The following is a 14190-nucleotide window of genomic DNA, read 5'->3' as shown; positions in this document are numbered from 1 at the left end:
GTTTGAACTCTTAGATTTTTAGGCGTGTGATTCACTTGTTTGTTTCATTAGAGACTTTAGGTGCTTTTATTGAAATTTTCTTTATTTGTGTGTGATTATTTTCATCCTACACCCAGATATTATTATCCTTGATCAATCATGTCAAGACAGTCAACCATGTTTTCCCAATCACCGAAAACATTTTTATATGGTGGTCCTGCTGTTATTTTTGGGTATTAGTCACTTTCTGGTACTTTTTCAGGAGCAACTCCTCGACCGACTGAACATCAGTTATCACTTGGTAATAATGGAACTAAAATGTTGAACGTAGAATAGATCTTTATGATGTCTGGTAGTATTCCAAACCTTCAACCTCAAGGTAGTCAGTTACCGCCTGGTGGGCAACCTCAAGGTAGTCAGTTATCGCCTAGGGGGCAACCCCAAGTTAGTCAGTTTCTGTTTGGAGGGGTACCTCAAGGTTTTCAACCTTTAGGACAGTACATACCCCAAGGTCAACCCCATATACCTCAGGATGCTTATCAACCCCAGAATCAGTACATGCCTCAGGGTTATCAACCTCAAGGTCAGTACCTAACTCAAGGTTTCCAACTGCCTTCTGATCAGTCATTTTTACGACGAGCTGGAAATGTACCTCCTAATTATCAGCCCTATGTTCAACTAGGTTATGGTCCTCCATATGTACAACCTTTTATGGGTCCCGGAATGAATATGGTGTGGGATCCATCTCAAACTCAACAAACTTTGAAACCTAATGTGCAGTTACCTTATCAAGCTGGACAGCCTTTGGTTTCTGGTCCAATCCAGCAACCTGTCCAACCTACAGTTCAAACCTCTGCACCTGGTTTATTTCAATCACCTGGGCCTAGCTCACCATAGACTCCGCCTCGAACTGTTGCTGCAACTGCTGCATTTTCTGTTCAATCTACCACACCTGTTTCTGGAGTATCTGTAGCTCTGGTTTCTACTATCCCTGCATCAGTGTCAACTCCTCAAGTCTCTATGCCCCAGTCAAGACCTACGGTTCAGACTTCGGTCCAGATGCCTACAAGACAAGCTGGTCCAAGTACAATTGCCACGAGTCAACCGTACCAGGGACAGTATCAATCTGGTCCTACTGTACAAAATCCAGTTTATCAGTATCAACCGTACCCTGGCTATACTTATCAACAGCCTCAACAACCCCAGTTTGGTACGGTTAATCCTGGTTTCCCGGGAGGTTATAACATTCCTAATGCAAATCCGATTCCAGGTTATCCTGGATATCCTCCTCCTGGAGCTAGTCTCATTACACAAGGTTTTCGTGAACCTAACCGTCAGTTACCATTTATTGCAACTTTGGATTTAACTAATTTGTCACGCCTTACGAACGATCCGATTTATTATCTTCCGTATTGGCTGCCAATGCCTAATAAGTTGCCCAGTGATATCTCGAAATTCGAGGGTAAGTCAGGTGAGGATCCGTCAAATCATGTGATGACTTATCACCTCTGGTGTGCATCTAATTCCATTGTTGATGATTCAATTCGATTGCATCTTTTTCAAAGAACTCTTATTGGTCTTGCCGCCAAATGGTACATTGAGTTACCACGAGGCTCTTTTTATAATTTCAGTCAGTTAGCTACTTCTTTCTTAACTCATTTTCAGTTGCCTGTCAGATACGACAATGGCACGGAATTGTTAACTTCACTAAAGCAATCCACGTCCACATATATTTCTGATCATATTCATGAATGGTGATGTAGAAGGCGTTTAGTGAAAGTTTTTATTCCAAATCAAATTTTAGCAGAATGGTTCGTTAAATCATTGTTACCTAAAATCACTGAGGATGTAGCTAAGGCAGGAGTTGTCACTGAAGAGCAAGTCATTGCTTAGGCTCAGTACCTTGACCTCGTTTATACGTAGTCAGGTACTTTACACGAAAAAATCCCTAATCTTTTGAAAACTACAACTCCTTCAGGGTCTCATGCTGTTGATGGTATGATTGGTTCAGTTAGTACTAAGAGCAAGAAGAAATCTTCAAAGAATTCTTCTCCTACAATAACTTTACCTGATTCCCAAAAAGGAGATTCTTCTGCTGAAGTTTCTGCCGATGTACATGTCGTAGATTCATCTACGAACAAATCCGACAGTAAAGAGAAGGGAAAGAACAAAAACAATCAAAATTCAAAAGATAAAACAAATAAAAATGAATCTATTAACGAAAAACGAAAACCTCGCTATCCTTGTTTCATCTGCGACGAGGATCATTTTACTAAAGAATGCCCATATCGAGCAGAGTTTTCGAAATTTGTTAAAGATTCTCAAATGCCTGTTGTCTTGAAGGATCCTTCTCCTACTCAAGATAGTAAAGCAGTTGCTTCTTCCTCGAATACCTTGGAAGAACCCATCATGATGATGTCTCATGTCAGGATTGCGACGCGATCGCAAGATTATGGTAGTAATAGTCCTGTTGATGGTAAAGAAGAAAAATCTTCTAATTCAAATCCATCAACTTCAACTCCTCCTGTTTCCAATCCACTCCAGATCGAGAAACCCAACCCAAACTTAGTAACCAAATTGCCTGCTAAAGGTATATTTCAGAAATCAGCTACGCGAGCTGCTCAGGATTATAACATTGTTGAAGACTTGGCCATTGCCCCTTCAGCAATGTCGGCTTTGGAAGTGCTGCAATCATGCCCAGCACAGCGTAAATTACTATTGTCTGCTATAGGAGCTGTTGATCTTCAGGATTCGAACCTAATAATCTTCGATTTAGAAAATAGTACACCCCGCCTTCCTCATCAAATGGCTTTCCAAATTCCAGTGTTAGTCAAAAACAGACCTTGCTTTAGGACTGTGATTGATGAGGGAGCTTCTACGTGTATTATGTCGATCCAGTGTTGGAGATCTCTTGGTTCTCCTACACTCAATCAGTCTCCGACAATTCTAAAGGCTTTTGATGGCCGAGGGTTCCATCCTTTTGGTATTTTGGAAGATTTACCTATAGGGGTAGAAGGCAAAATTGTTAATCTAGATGTGGAAGTGGTTGATGCCCCTCTAGATTACAACCTTCTTCTAGGTCGCAATTGGTATTATGATATGACTGCTATTGTTTCATCGGTCTTTCGGCTTGTTAAGTTTCCTCATAACGGAAATATTGTTACAATAGACCAGCTGAGTTATTTCTCATCTGACCCAGCCTCTACTGACAGTGTTCACCATGTCGGTAAAACAAATATCCCTTACAAGGATGTTGGGGTAGGTTTGATAAAAGATTCTAGTTTACTAGGAACTTTTTTTGTCCCTCCTCCTAACATATCACCTTCTATTCAATCTATTCATATGATTTCATCAAAAACTATTGCTTTTGATGATCCTTGGATCGTACCTTCCGATTCCAAGGTGGATTCATTTGATGGCGTGATGCCTTTGAATCCCTTTGAAATTGCATATCAGGTGGTACAGTCATTTTCTGATTCTTGACCTATCGCGAGGATAGTTCCTTGTCTTGTGTCAAGCTCGTTAAAAAATGAAACAAGGGTTTCGAGCATAGTTCCTTGTCTTGTGTCAAGCTCGTTAAAAAATGAAACAAGGAGTCCACAAAGATAGTTTTTTCCTGTCTCAACCTCGTTAAAAAATGAAACTGGATGTTGCGAGGATAGTTTGTTCCTGTCTCAACCTCGTTAAAAAATGAAACAAGGAGTCATGAGCATAGTTCCTTGTCTTGTGTCAAGCTCGTTAAAAAATGAAACAAGGGTTTTGAGGATAGTTCCTTTCCTGTGTCAACCTCATTAAAAAATGAAACAACTCCCTGTCTTTCCAAGATCTCGAAAGAGAACCTTCATTCCATCCACCTCGTTGAATGCAATGAAGTTTGGGGGGCATGTACCTCGTTTTGCATCATTATGATGGGGGCATGCGAACTTATAACAAGCATAGTTTTTCGTTTCAAACTTGCGTAAACATGAAACTAAATTCAAGCAGAGTTCTCTATGGTTCAAGCTTGTGTAAAAATGAACCTATTCCTGATTTACATCTCGTGATTGCCATTTTTATCCGCTAAATTCTGTTAGATGAGCCTTGGTTGTTTTCATTCCATCGCCACCATCTCTTTGGCTAATCATATGCTTTCACTTGGTTGTTTACCTTTCCTGAGGGACCGCATCTATGAGTGGTTTTATTAGCCAGCCTCTTAACCATTACATGTTTTGAGCAGTTCCTCCATTGCCGGAACCAATTGCTACCCTTTATACCACTCATTCCTCTAGGATGAGTCCTCTTTAAGCTCTTTTCTGACTAGTAAAATATGAAAAGATTGCCGAGTTTTTTCCCTTTTTAACTCGTTAAAACGGAATTAAAAGGACGGTCCACTTACAGCTCTTTTCTGACTGTATAAACTTCAAAAGATTGCCGGGCTTTTGTCGTTTCAAGTTCAATATTGGTTATTGATGAGCCCCCAAATTGGGTAACTTATTGGGCTCATTTTGCCTAGTTGTCCTTGTTCAATCCTCCATTTTTCATAGATTATGCATGTTTTCTTAGTATGTTTGTGTTATTTGAACGAATAAGGGTGGTCACTCTACCTAGGAGGCTAATACGTGGTTATTTCAGGATTTTTAGACAAATTTTGGAGCAAAACCAAGCAATCATGGGTTAGCTGACAGCCAAGCTTGAGGTGAGGATTCGTAGGGAGGTTGTCTCTTGCATTAAATGGCCTTCCTCGAAATCTCCACCCTCAATTCTGAGCTCCACAAGCCACCAAAACGAGTTTTAAAGGCAGCCAAGCAGTTTTGGGAAGAGTGACTGTTTACTAGCAGTTGGGACAGTCGAGTCCCTTGAATCTAGGAGGGCTGCTAGCCCCCTCGTATTGTATAATTAGGAAGGCCTCAGCCTTCGTAGTTTACTTTTTGAACTGTTGGTATTTTTGCACTATAGTGCTGACATTTTGCTCAGCCTGTTTTCTTGTAGCTACTGCTGTACAACTCTCATATGATGATTATTTTTGAATAATGAGAAGTAGCTTTACCTGGCATCATATATGAGTTCTTTATAGGAGCCTGCAGCTCTTGGGGTTGGGCCCAACCCGAGTGCTAAGGCCTCCTTTATGTATTGTTAGTTGTTCTTCATGCATTTGCAAAATTATTTCTGTTAAAGTAGATTAAATCTTGCTGATTAACTAGATCACTGTTAATGGTTAGAAAGACTTTTGATGCTCAGATTTAGTTGATAGGTTGTTGACAGGAAAAATATTCAAGAAAAGGGCCATCAAACATCTCTAGTTTCACCTCTCCTTCAGTAGGATCAAGAGCTGGGATCAGGATAACTTTGCTACCCACAAAAACATTGATTTTGCTTTGCCATGCAATCATTAGTGTTTGATTTTCATGTGTAGAAGTTGGTTACAAGTTCAGACTTTTGCTTGCTTAGTTTCATGAGTTAAAATACATGGTTTCATTGTAGGTCACACTTCTGTTCATTCTCTTTACTGGCAGCTAGCAGATTAGGTCAACGTAATTAGGTTTTTGAATTTACAAGTCTTCGTTGGATCAGTTGGAAAAACACCTTGCAGAGCACCTGTACCACTCCTTCGTCTCTTTATTATCCATTAACACCATCCAATCCACCCTCTACTTAGCATCCTTGCCTCCCGTTCGCCATTTGCTCCCATAACCCTAATTTTGTGTGTAACATTGCTTCAGTCTTCCTTGAACCAAATCCAGCCATCCACACCTGTCCACAACTCCATCCACCGAGTCTTAGACCATATCCAACCCTCACCCTACCTCCACACTCACTCTTTCACCTTTCCCTCTCCATACATCCACCAAAAACCTCATTTCTGAACATCATGTCGAAAATTACAGACATCCTGTAGAAAATCGCAGACATCCTGTAGAACCCCTGCAGACTTCCTGTAGAGGCTCACAAATGAGGTTTCTTGATAGCCAAAATCGGTGAAACTCTATGGAAGGTTGTTAGGGACCCCCTTAGGCCCTCTCTGAACCTTCTTGACCTCCTCCAAGCATTTCTTCTCTGCCATCCACCTCTGCACAGCCAAAAACAGTCAAATCATATGCATAATAACTCTGGCAACTTATTCAAAAATACAAAAAGATGTTTTTTCCAGATGTTACTATAGAAGTAGCTTAGATGCATGTATTTACCTTTCTATAAATCAATGGCATCTCCTTCAGTAGCTTACATCCTCTTTCTTGCATCGGTAGGGTTAGCTGGTAGAATTAGGGTTTTCTAGGGTTTACGTTTCCTCTTAGCTTTCTAGTTTCTTTCTACAAATAGATCAGCCTTCTTTAAGTTAGCTTTCATCCATCAGTTAAAAAGCTTCTTCTCAAAGCTCATAGAAGTTGGCTTAAGCCCTTAGCAGACTTGTGCCAGCTGACCAAGTGACAGCTGCAGCAAGAGCTAGTACTTGTGCATACAGCACCGTCGCTTCCAAGTTTGTTATGAACTACCGGGTTGATAAAAGTAAAGAAGGGAGTCCCAGGAGTTGTAGCATTATTGCTGCAATACTGGAGCTCACCACTCTTTTTGGCGTCGTTGCCAGGGAAGTGTCAAAGTATTTGTGATTGCTGCTTTTCTTCTATTTTCCTACTCTCGCCTTCTGCTAAGTAGTTTATCTCATTTCCATTCTACAATTTCATTTCTGCAAAAGTAAATTATACTTTTCCTGCTTTCGTAGGTTAACCTTTCAATTCTGCAAGCGTAAAATAGAATTTCAATTCTGCAAGCGTAGTCTAGTATTTCCTTCTCGCAATTTGATTTCAACAAAATAGATTAGTCTTTTCCTGCTTTCATTTCAATTCCACATTCTCATTTCTGCAAGATAGATTTTAGTTAGTTGCAATCCCATCTGTTTCAGTTTTGTAGGTACAAGCAGAGAAAAAAAAGCAAAAACAACCAAAAATCCTTTCATGCCTCATAGGAATAGAGATAATACTGGAAAATTCCTACCCAACACCCCCACCAGTTCACTGAGTCACCCTTCTCTCTTCTTTGGTGGCAGTGATCCAAAAGAACCTATAGGTGAACCTCCTGAGATATACGAAGATCTTATAACAGAAGAAGAGCAAGAAAACATTCCTTTTGAGACCATGGCTGACAATAGAAATGGTAGAAACGATGATGAGAGAATAGAAGGTACCTTCCCCATCCGAGAGACTAACGGGGCATGAAAATGAAGAACATAAGTCCCTTAGCCTTACCTCATTTCCATGGATTGACCACTGAAGACCCTGATACCTTCCTATTTGAGTTTGTTGTCCTTTGTCGAACTTATGACTATACAGAAGATGAGAAAAAGTTGAAACTCTTTCCCTCTACCCTCAAGGATGCAGCATTACGCTGGTTCATGAGGTTACCTGGAAACAGTATCACTACTTGGGCTCAGATGCAGCAAGCCTTTAACAACAAATACCGGGATTACTGTAGGTTAAAGGAAACCAAGGGAGAAATATTTCGGATGACCATGGGAAATGATGAGTCTTTAGAGGACTACGAGGAAAGGTTCCAACTCAGCTATAAACGGGCCAGGTGCACACTTGACCCTGAATCTCTAAAGCTGGTTCTGCTCCGAGGAGTCCCTGAAGACCTTCTAGATACCCTTCACATGCTAGCTGGAGGAGATATTTACCAACTACCTTATGAGGACATAAAGACTATGTTTAGAACCACTCTAGGACAGCCCGGAAAAGAGGTAGGGGGAATCCACTTTCAGCTAGTACTACCTTCTCCAAGCATGAGTTTGCTAATCAGATGGAAGACCTCAAAAGTGAGATGAGACAGACCATTGCCATGCAACTTGATACTTTCCGAATCCAACAAAAGAAAGAGGAAGCTGAGAGGGCTTTGGCCATCTTCTGTCCTATATGTACGAGGAAGCACCCTAAGAACAAGTTTCCAATGCACTCAGTAGAGGTATGTTTCGTTTGTGAGGAGGACCACCCCATAAACCAATGCCCAACCTTACCCGGATTCAAAGCCATGTACCAAGGGACTGAGGCACCCACTGAACCTCTCTACTTCCTCAACCAAAGGAGACCGCATGGACCCAGACCTTACCAGCAGGGGATGTAAGGGACATCCCAAGCTTATTATAGCCCCAACCAATTTGCTCACATGCCTTCTTGGGGTCCCCCTGCTCATCCTTCCTGGTCTGCACCTCCTCCGTGGTCTTATCCACCTCAATACCATACTCAACCTACTGCTCATTTGTTTCACTCACATGTCCAGCCACAGCCTCAGTGGAATGCACCTCAACCAGGGTGGAGGCCCCAATACAACTCTCCTCCCGCCATTCTTCCTCCACCACCAGCTCAACCACAACCATTACCTCCTGCTCCTCCAAGACAACCCCAGATGCCTGCCCAACCAAACCCAAACCCCAATAACCGACAGGCCTAGCAGGTATACACTGGGGAGACAACATGTCCTACCTATGTTGTGGAGATCCAAGAGATCAACCTGCGATCCGAGAAGACCCTTCCAGATCGCCAACCTCCTCCCCCAGAGGGCGAGGAAGACAAACAGGAAAGTGAACCCAAAGCCATTCCACCCTTTCCTGAGTGACTAACAGTAACCACACAACCAAACCCGGAGGAGAATGAACTTCTAGGGGAACTGAAACAGTTGCGTGTGAAAATACCCCTTCTCCAGGCCATCAAAGATGTACCGATATACAACAAATTGATTAAGGAGAAGTGTTTCAGACACCCAGGCAGCAGAAAGAGAGATGCCTCGACTATTAATGTCATAGGACAACTGTCTGATCTAATGTTGGGGCAAGTAATCTGTCCAAAGTATTTGGACCCTGGGAGTCTTGTAGTTGATGTCCACATCAATGGCACCATTATCCCCCATACCTTGATTGATCTAGGGGCTGCCATTAATGTGATGACCAGGGACACCATACTTAAACTCAACCTTCAGAGTTCCTTAAGGAAGACCTCGACAGTCCTGCAGTTGGTAGACCGCTCCACCGTGACTCCCGAAGGGATTGTGGAGGATGTCTTGGTCTCTGTTGACTCTTGGGAGTATCCTGTGGACTTCTTGGTCCTCCAACCAAAGGCAAAGCTTACTGGATACCCCCTAATTTTGGGAAGGGCTTGGTTAGCCACTACGGATGCTTACATCAGTTGCCGAGCTGGAAACATGACCATCAAGAATGGTCCTATGTCCAAGCAGCTAGTCCTATACCCTCCTGCCCAACCTCTGCTAGAACATGACTTACCACTCTGGTTGGAAGAAGGAGATGAGGATGAGGTCTACTCTACACCATTGTGCATAGTAGAAATCACTAGGGGAAGCCCTCAAACTGAGGATGATCTGATTGAGACTTTGATTCAAAGTCCTCCTCCCAGTGCACTATCCTTAGAGGAATTGGTGGAAGATGTTGGAAATAATACTGAGAGGGGGGGTGAATCAGTATTATCTAATTCTTTTAATAAATCTTCCTTATTTGTTCTTTGAATTATTTTTGCATGTCAGTACCATAAAATAATGAGCATGAACAAAGAAAACAGATAGTCACACCAAAGAACACAAGATGTAAGGTGGAAACCCAATGTGGGTGAAAACCACCTGCTGCAATATGTCTCTATCTTCTTTCAAATTAGAAACTCCTTTTACAATGGTTTTGTACTGGTGTAGTCCTTTACCAGTACGCAGGCTGCAACCTGCAGAGAGCTACAACTCTCTCTCTCGTTTTCCAGTCTCTCCTGGAAGGGAGCTACAACCCCCTACTTCTTTTCTTACAAGGACCACTTTTCATAAATTTTCAAACTGGATCCATAAGCATCAAATGATCATCAAGTATAAGAAAATCACCCAGTCAACTGTAGTAATCAGATCAACAATAATAGAACCAAACCCAGAAAACCTTATCAACAGAAAAAATACAGCCAAACAAAAAGTCTTAAGACAGATACGCAGTTCTTCTTTCTCTGGTTTGCGTGCGTACGCACTTCACCTTCTGCTCCCCTGCGTATACCCGCAGAGATCCTTCTGCCGCCCTGCGTGCCCACGCACTGTTTCTTCAACCGCACTGCTTACTATTACTGCAGGTACGCACCCAGAGACACTATTGCGCTGTGTACTATTGCTGAAGGTACGCGCCCAGAGATACTATCGCGCCGCGTGCAGTTACTGTGCGTACGCACCTGAACCTTCGTCACTCTGCGTACCCACACAGATCTCCTGTTTCTGCTCTGCATACCCACGCAGATCTCCTGTTTCTGCTCTGCGTACCCACGCAGATCTCCTGTTTCTGCTCTGCGTACCCACGCAGATCTTCTATTTCTGCTCTGTGTACCTCTGATTAGGGCCGAATAGGCAGTCCACCAGAGTGGCATAGTTGCTCAGACGCCCAGATCTGATCATGCGCTCGAGAGATCACCCTTCACAGATTCGCTTTCAACTTCATATAGATCAAGCTTTTAAGACCATAACCCAATATTTCAGATCTTAAGATATTCAATTGCAAAAGGTGCTTAGCCAAGTGATCTCCTTTGCTTTATATAGGCAAGCTCCTCCTAAAATCATGGATCAATACCACGAGCCAAAACCATAGTAACAAAAATACCATCGGCTAAGAAACCCCACGTGTGCTTTTCTTTGCCTTGAAATGTGTGCACTGGGGGGACGCACCTCCTGAACAACTGACCTGCGTATCAGGTGTTACACTAAAAAATGTCACCTTGACTACTTACAGTTAGTATGGCTCAAATCAACAGTCATGCTACCCTCTTAGGCAAGTCTCATGCCTCTGTTATCCATCTCAAACTCAAAGAAGAGAGAAAGTCTTGTAAAAACTATGTTTATCTCTGGGGTCGCAGGTTCTCTCTAGCCTTACCTGCGGGGACGCTGACCATGTTCACAAAATCTGCGTCCATGGACGCTCTGTATGTTAAGGGACAGGTGCGTCCCTCTGTAAAAGGCAAAATGCGCGAGTTTTATCTTGAAAAAGTTACTTGTGGTTACTTCTAGAACATTCTAGAGGTCGGTTTGATGAAATGGATGCGCCTCCAGTTGGTTCATGTATCTCTATTAAGGGGGAACTTATCCCATCAATAAGGGAGCTATCCCACCCAAAGAGGGGGATGATCCCATTGATAGTGGACCTGAATAACCTCTTTACAGCACTATAAATAAAGGCATTGAGCCAGAAGGAGAGGAGGTTGGAGCTATACATTTTCTTTGGGTAAATGCTGCAGGATTTAGGTCTTCCATTAGAGCCTTTGTGAGGAGAGATTGTCTTCACTTGATTCTACTTGGGAGAGGGTGAGCTTTGTCAAAGTAGAGGAAAACCCTTGATGGACCCTGGGAGGAACTTGCACAACACCAAGGCCAGGTTGTAAGAGTTTCTTTGTTTCGTTATTAATACAAACTGGTTTATTTTTCTCAATAGCTTGTGTTAATGAGTTATTTCATGTGTTCCTTGGTCTGCATGTTGAATATATGTTTTATTATATGAAATGCAAGTGCTTGGTAATTGTTTGATTGTTTGTGGTTGCAGGAATTGACTTGAAGGAGGAGCTCATCCGGATCGTCAAGAACGGACTTCAACAACAGCGTTTTGGAATAAGGTAAGCCTAAACACTTGTAGTTTTCATGTTGTAAAAGGTGTATTTAGAGAAAGATCACTCCATTTTGTCTTGTTTGTCATTAGAATGTCTTAGACTTCTAGGAAGGTCAGTCGTGTCCGCACCCTTGACAATTCCGTGTGACAAATTGGCGACTCCGCTGGGGAATCCATTAATGAGAGAGTCTTTTCCTTTATATGAACTTTGCTTTGAGAAAATCATTTTTATTTTCTGGTTTTTGACTGTGAGAATTAGTATTTGGGTGGCTTAGCTTTAGATTTAGTTAGATTTGGTTTTTCTTCATTTTTCCAGAAGGACGCACCCTCTGAGTACTGCACAGTGCGTCTTTGGACGCGCTGTTGCCGTTTGCACAGAGCGGGGCCGCACCTGTGACAACGGGTTGCCTGCGTCTTCCTGTAAAACTTAAGAAAATTCCATTTTTGCTTTAAATTGCTTTTAGATTTTGTTTTTCCTTAGTGTTTTCTGCCCAGATCCTTTAGTACCCTGTCAAGAATTTTCACCTGAACTAGTTTTGTGAGCTTTGAGTGTTTTAGTGGTTTTCAACGAAGTTTAGACCTAGGGTTTGATTTTTGGAAAGGCTTTGTAGTGACTTTGATAGTAGAAAGTTGTCCAGCCTTAGATCTCTCTGGTTAGTCAACCTTCTTAGAAGTCGGGCCTGTCGTAAAGTCTCCTTTTGTGAGCAACTTGCCATTTGAGTTGTTTTGGGTCAAATTTCGAATTGCTTGTTTATAAAGTATTGATTTCCATTTTACAAAAAGAACAAAAAGATTAGAGTTTTGTTTTGACTAGTTTTTGGTTCTGCAATAAGCTAGTCCTTGATTTGATTGTGATCAAGTAAAACACCTTAGAAATAATCATTGTTAGTTTTGGCCTCGTTAAGATTGCTTAGAGTAAATTTGCCTTTAGTTTGCTTATGAGTGCATTTTCATAGATTTTAAGAGTTGTTAAGATTGATTTTTGGTTATATTAGATTTATTTGCTTTATTAAAAGAAAAATACAAAAACATCTTCTTTAAAAAGTCTTGTTTCAAGTAGCTTTTTGTTTTTGAAAGAAGAAAAGAGTTTTTTCGTGCATGTAAAGAGAGGTTATGTTTTTATGCTTGGAAAAGAAAAACGAATTGTTTCTTTGATTGTCTTCAATTAAGAAGTTGCTTTTATAAAGATTGCATTCTCTCAACTTTTTAGTTAAGCAATTCATCGAAAAAGTAAAGTAGTGGATAAATCATTCTAGGTGCATTTTGTAGTGGTTTCGAGTCGAGTCAACACACCACTGGTTTCACTTCCATCACCTTTTGACTTAAGAAACAACCTTAAAAGTAACGCTTAAATTAAAATCAATCTAGTAATCTTTATTTTTCTAGGGCTCTGAAGCACCAACATAGCTTAGGCTAGGGTCTTGGAGTAGGTGAGTACTTAACTCTCCAAGACTACAAAACCAAACAGATAGTCTATCTTGAGTAGAACAAATCCAATTGTTTCAGTTACATTCTGGGAAAGCTCCTCTTAAAGGAGAAGCACGAGCTCGTGTCCGAACCAGTGAGGGGATCATTCCTCCCTCGTTGGGAACGACGCCAGGCAGTACGTATTACAAACGGTAAACCTCGGATTAACCATTGTCGAGGAGCCAGGGGTCACTTATCGGTAAACCTTGGATTGTTGTCAAGGAGCCGGTAAGGGGATTGGAGCTTGCTACTCTGCCCTTGCGTGCTGTCGGAGTTTAGACTGTTCCCCCAGGTGTAATTGTTGTGATTGGTAACCTTAGTGGCCATAATATCTAGGATTCTACCCAAGGTGACGGTGGAGGGAAGGTCCCACTGTACCTGGAGCAGACGTCGGTTATACTCACTTGGATTTTCTGGGGGGTTCGCTTCACTTCGAGACGGTTAAAGTGGAGGAACTTGGTCCAGTCTATTCATTAAGCAGGTTGCCGGGGTAACTGTTCCACCCACCATTTCTGTACTGAATCCTGCGAGGTTGGGCCTAATCACCAACTAGCGCTTTTGGTCCGGAAGACTACTGTTTGTGTGTGGTTTGACGCTCTAGATTATTTAGGCGTGTGCTTCAAATTTGTTTGGTTCTTTAGAAGACTTTAGGTGGTTTGATTTGAAATTTTTACTTTGTTTTCGTGTGTTGTAGTTAAAATCTTTAATTGTGGCGGAATTACCGAGACAGTCCCGTCGATTGCGGGCCAGTCTCCTGAAGTTGTTTCTGTGGCCGAATTGTTGAGAAGATCCCGTAACTTAGGGGATCCCCTCCTCGAGACGACCCAGGTAATTTAGAAGGGTTAAAGGTCCTTGTAACTCCTCCTAGTGGCAGTAGAGTAGGATCACCTGAAGAAGGAGAATCTTCCTTGGTAGTCCATCCAGATTACCAAAGTTTAGAAACAGGTTACAATCCCGAAGCTGTTACAGTTTCCGAGCTTGCTGGTAGTTTTTCATCTGCCAGTGAAACAGGCGAAGAACCTGAAATTTCCGAACCTGTTACTCCAACTCCTAGTGTTCCTGATTCACCAAGAATAGAAAGAATTATCACCGAAAATCTTCCTGTTGGATTAATTGCTATAGAAGAACTTGTTCCAGAGGAAGAAATAGGCGTT

This window comes from Pinus tabuliformis, chromosome 6 (genome assembly GCF_031772625.1).
Source record: "Pinus tabuliformis cultivar Carrire ecotype Pingquan chromosome 6, CPIR1, whole genome shotgun sequence".
Taxonomy (NCBI): domain Eukaryota; kingdom Viridiplantae; phylum Streptophyta; class Pinopsida; order Pinales; family Pinaceae; genus Pinus; species Pinus tabuliformis.
This window is presented reverse-complemented; position numbering follows the sequence as displayed.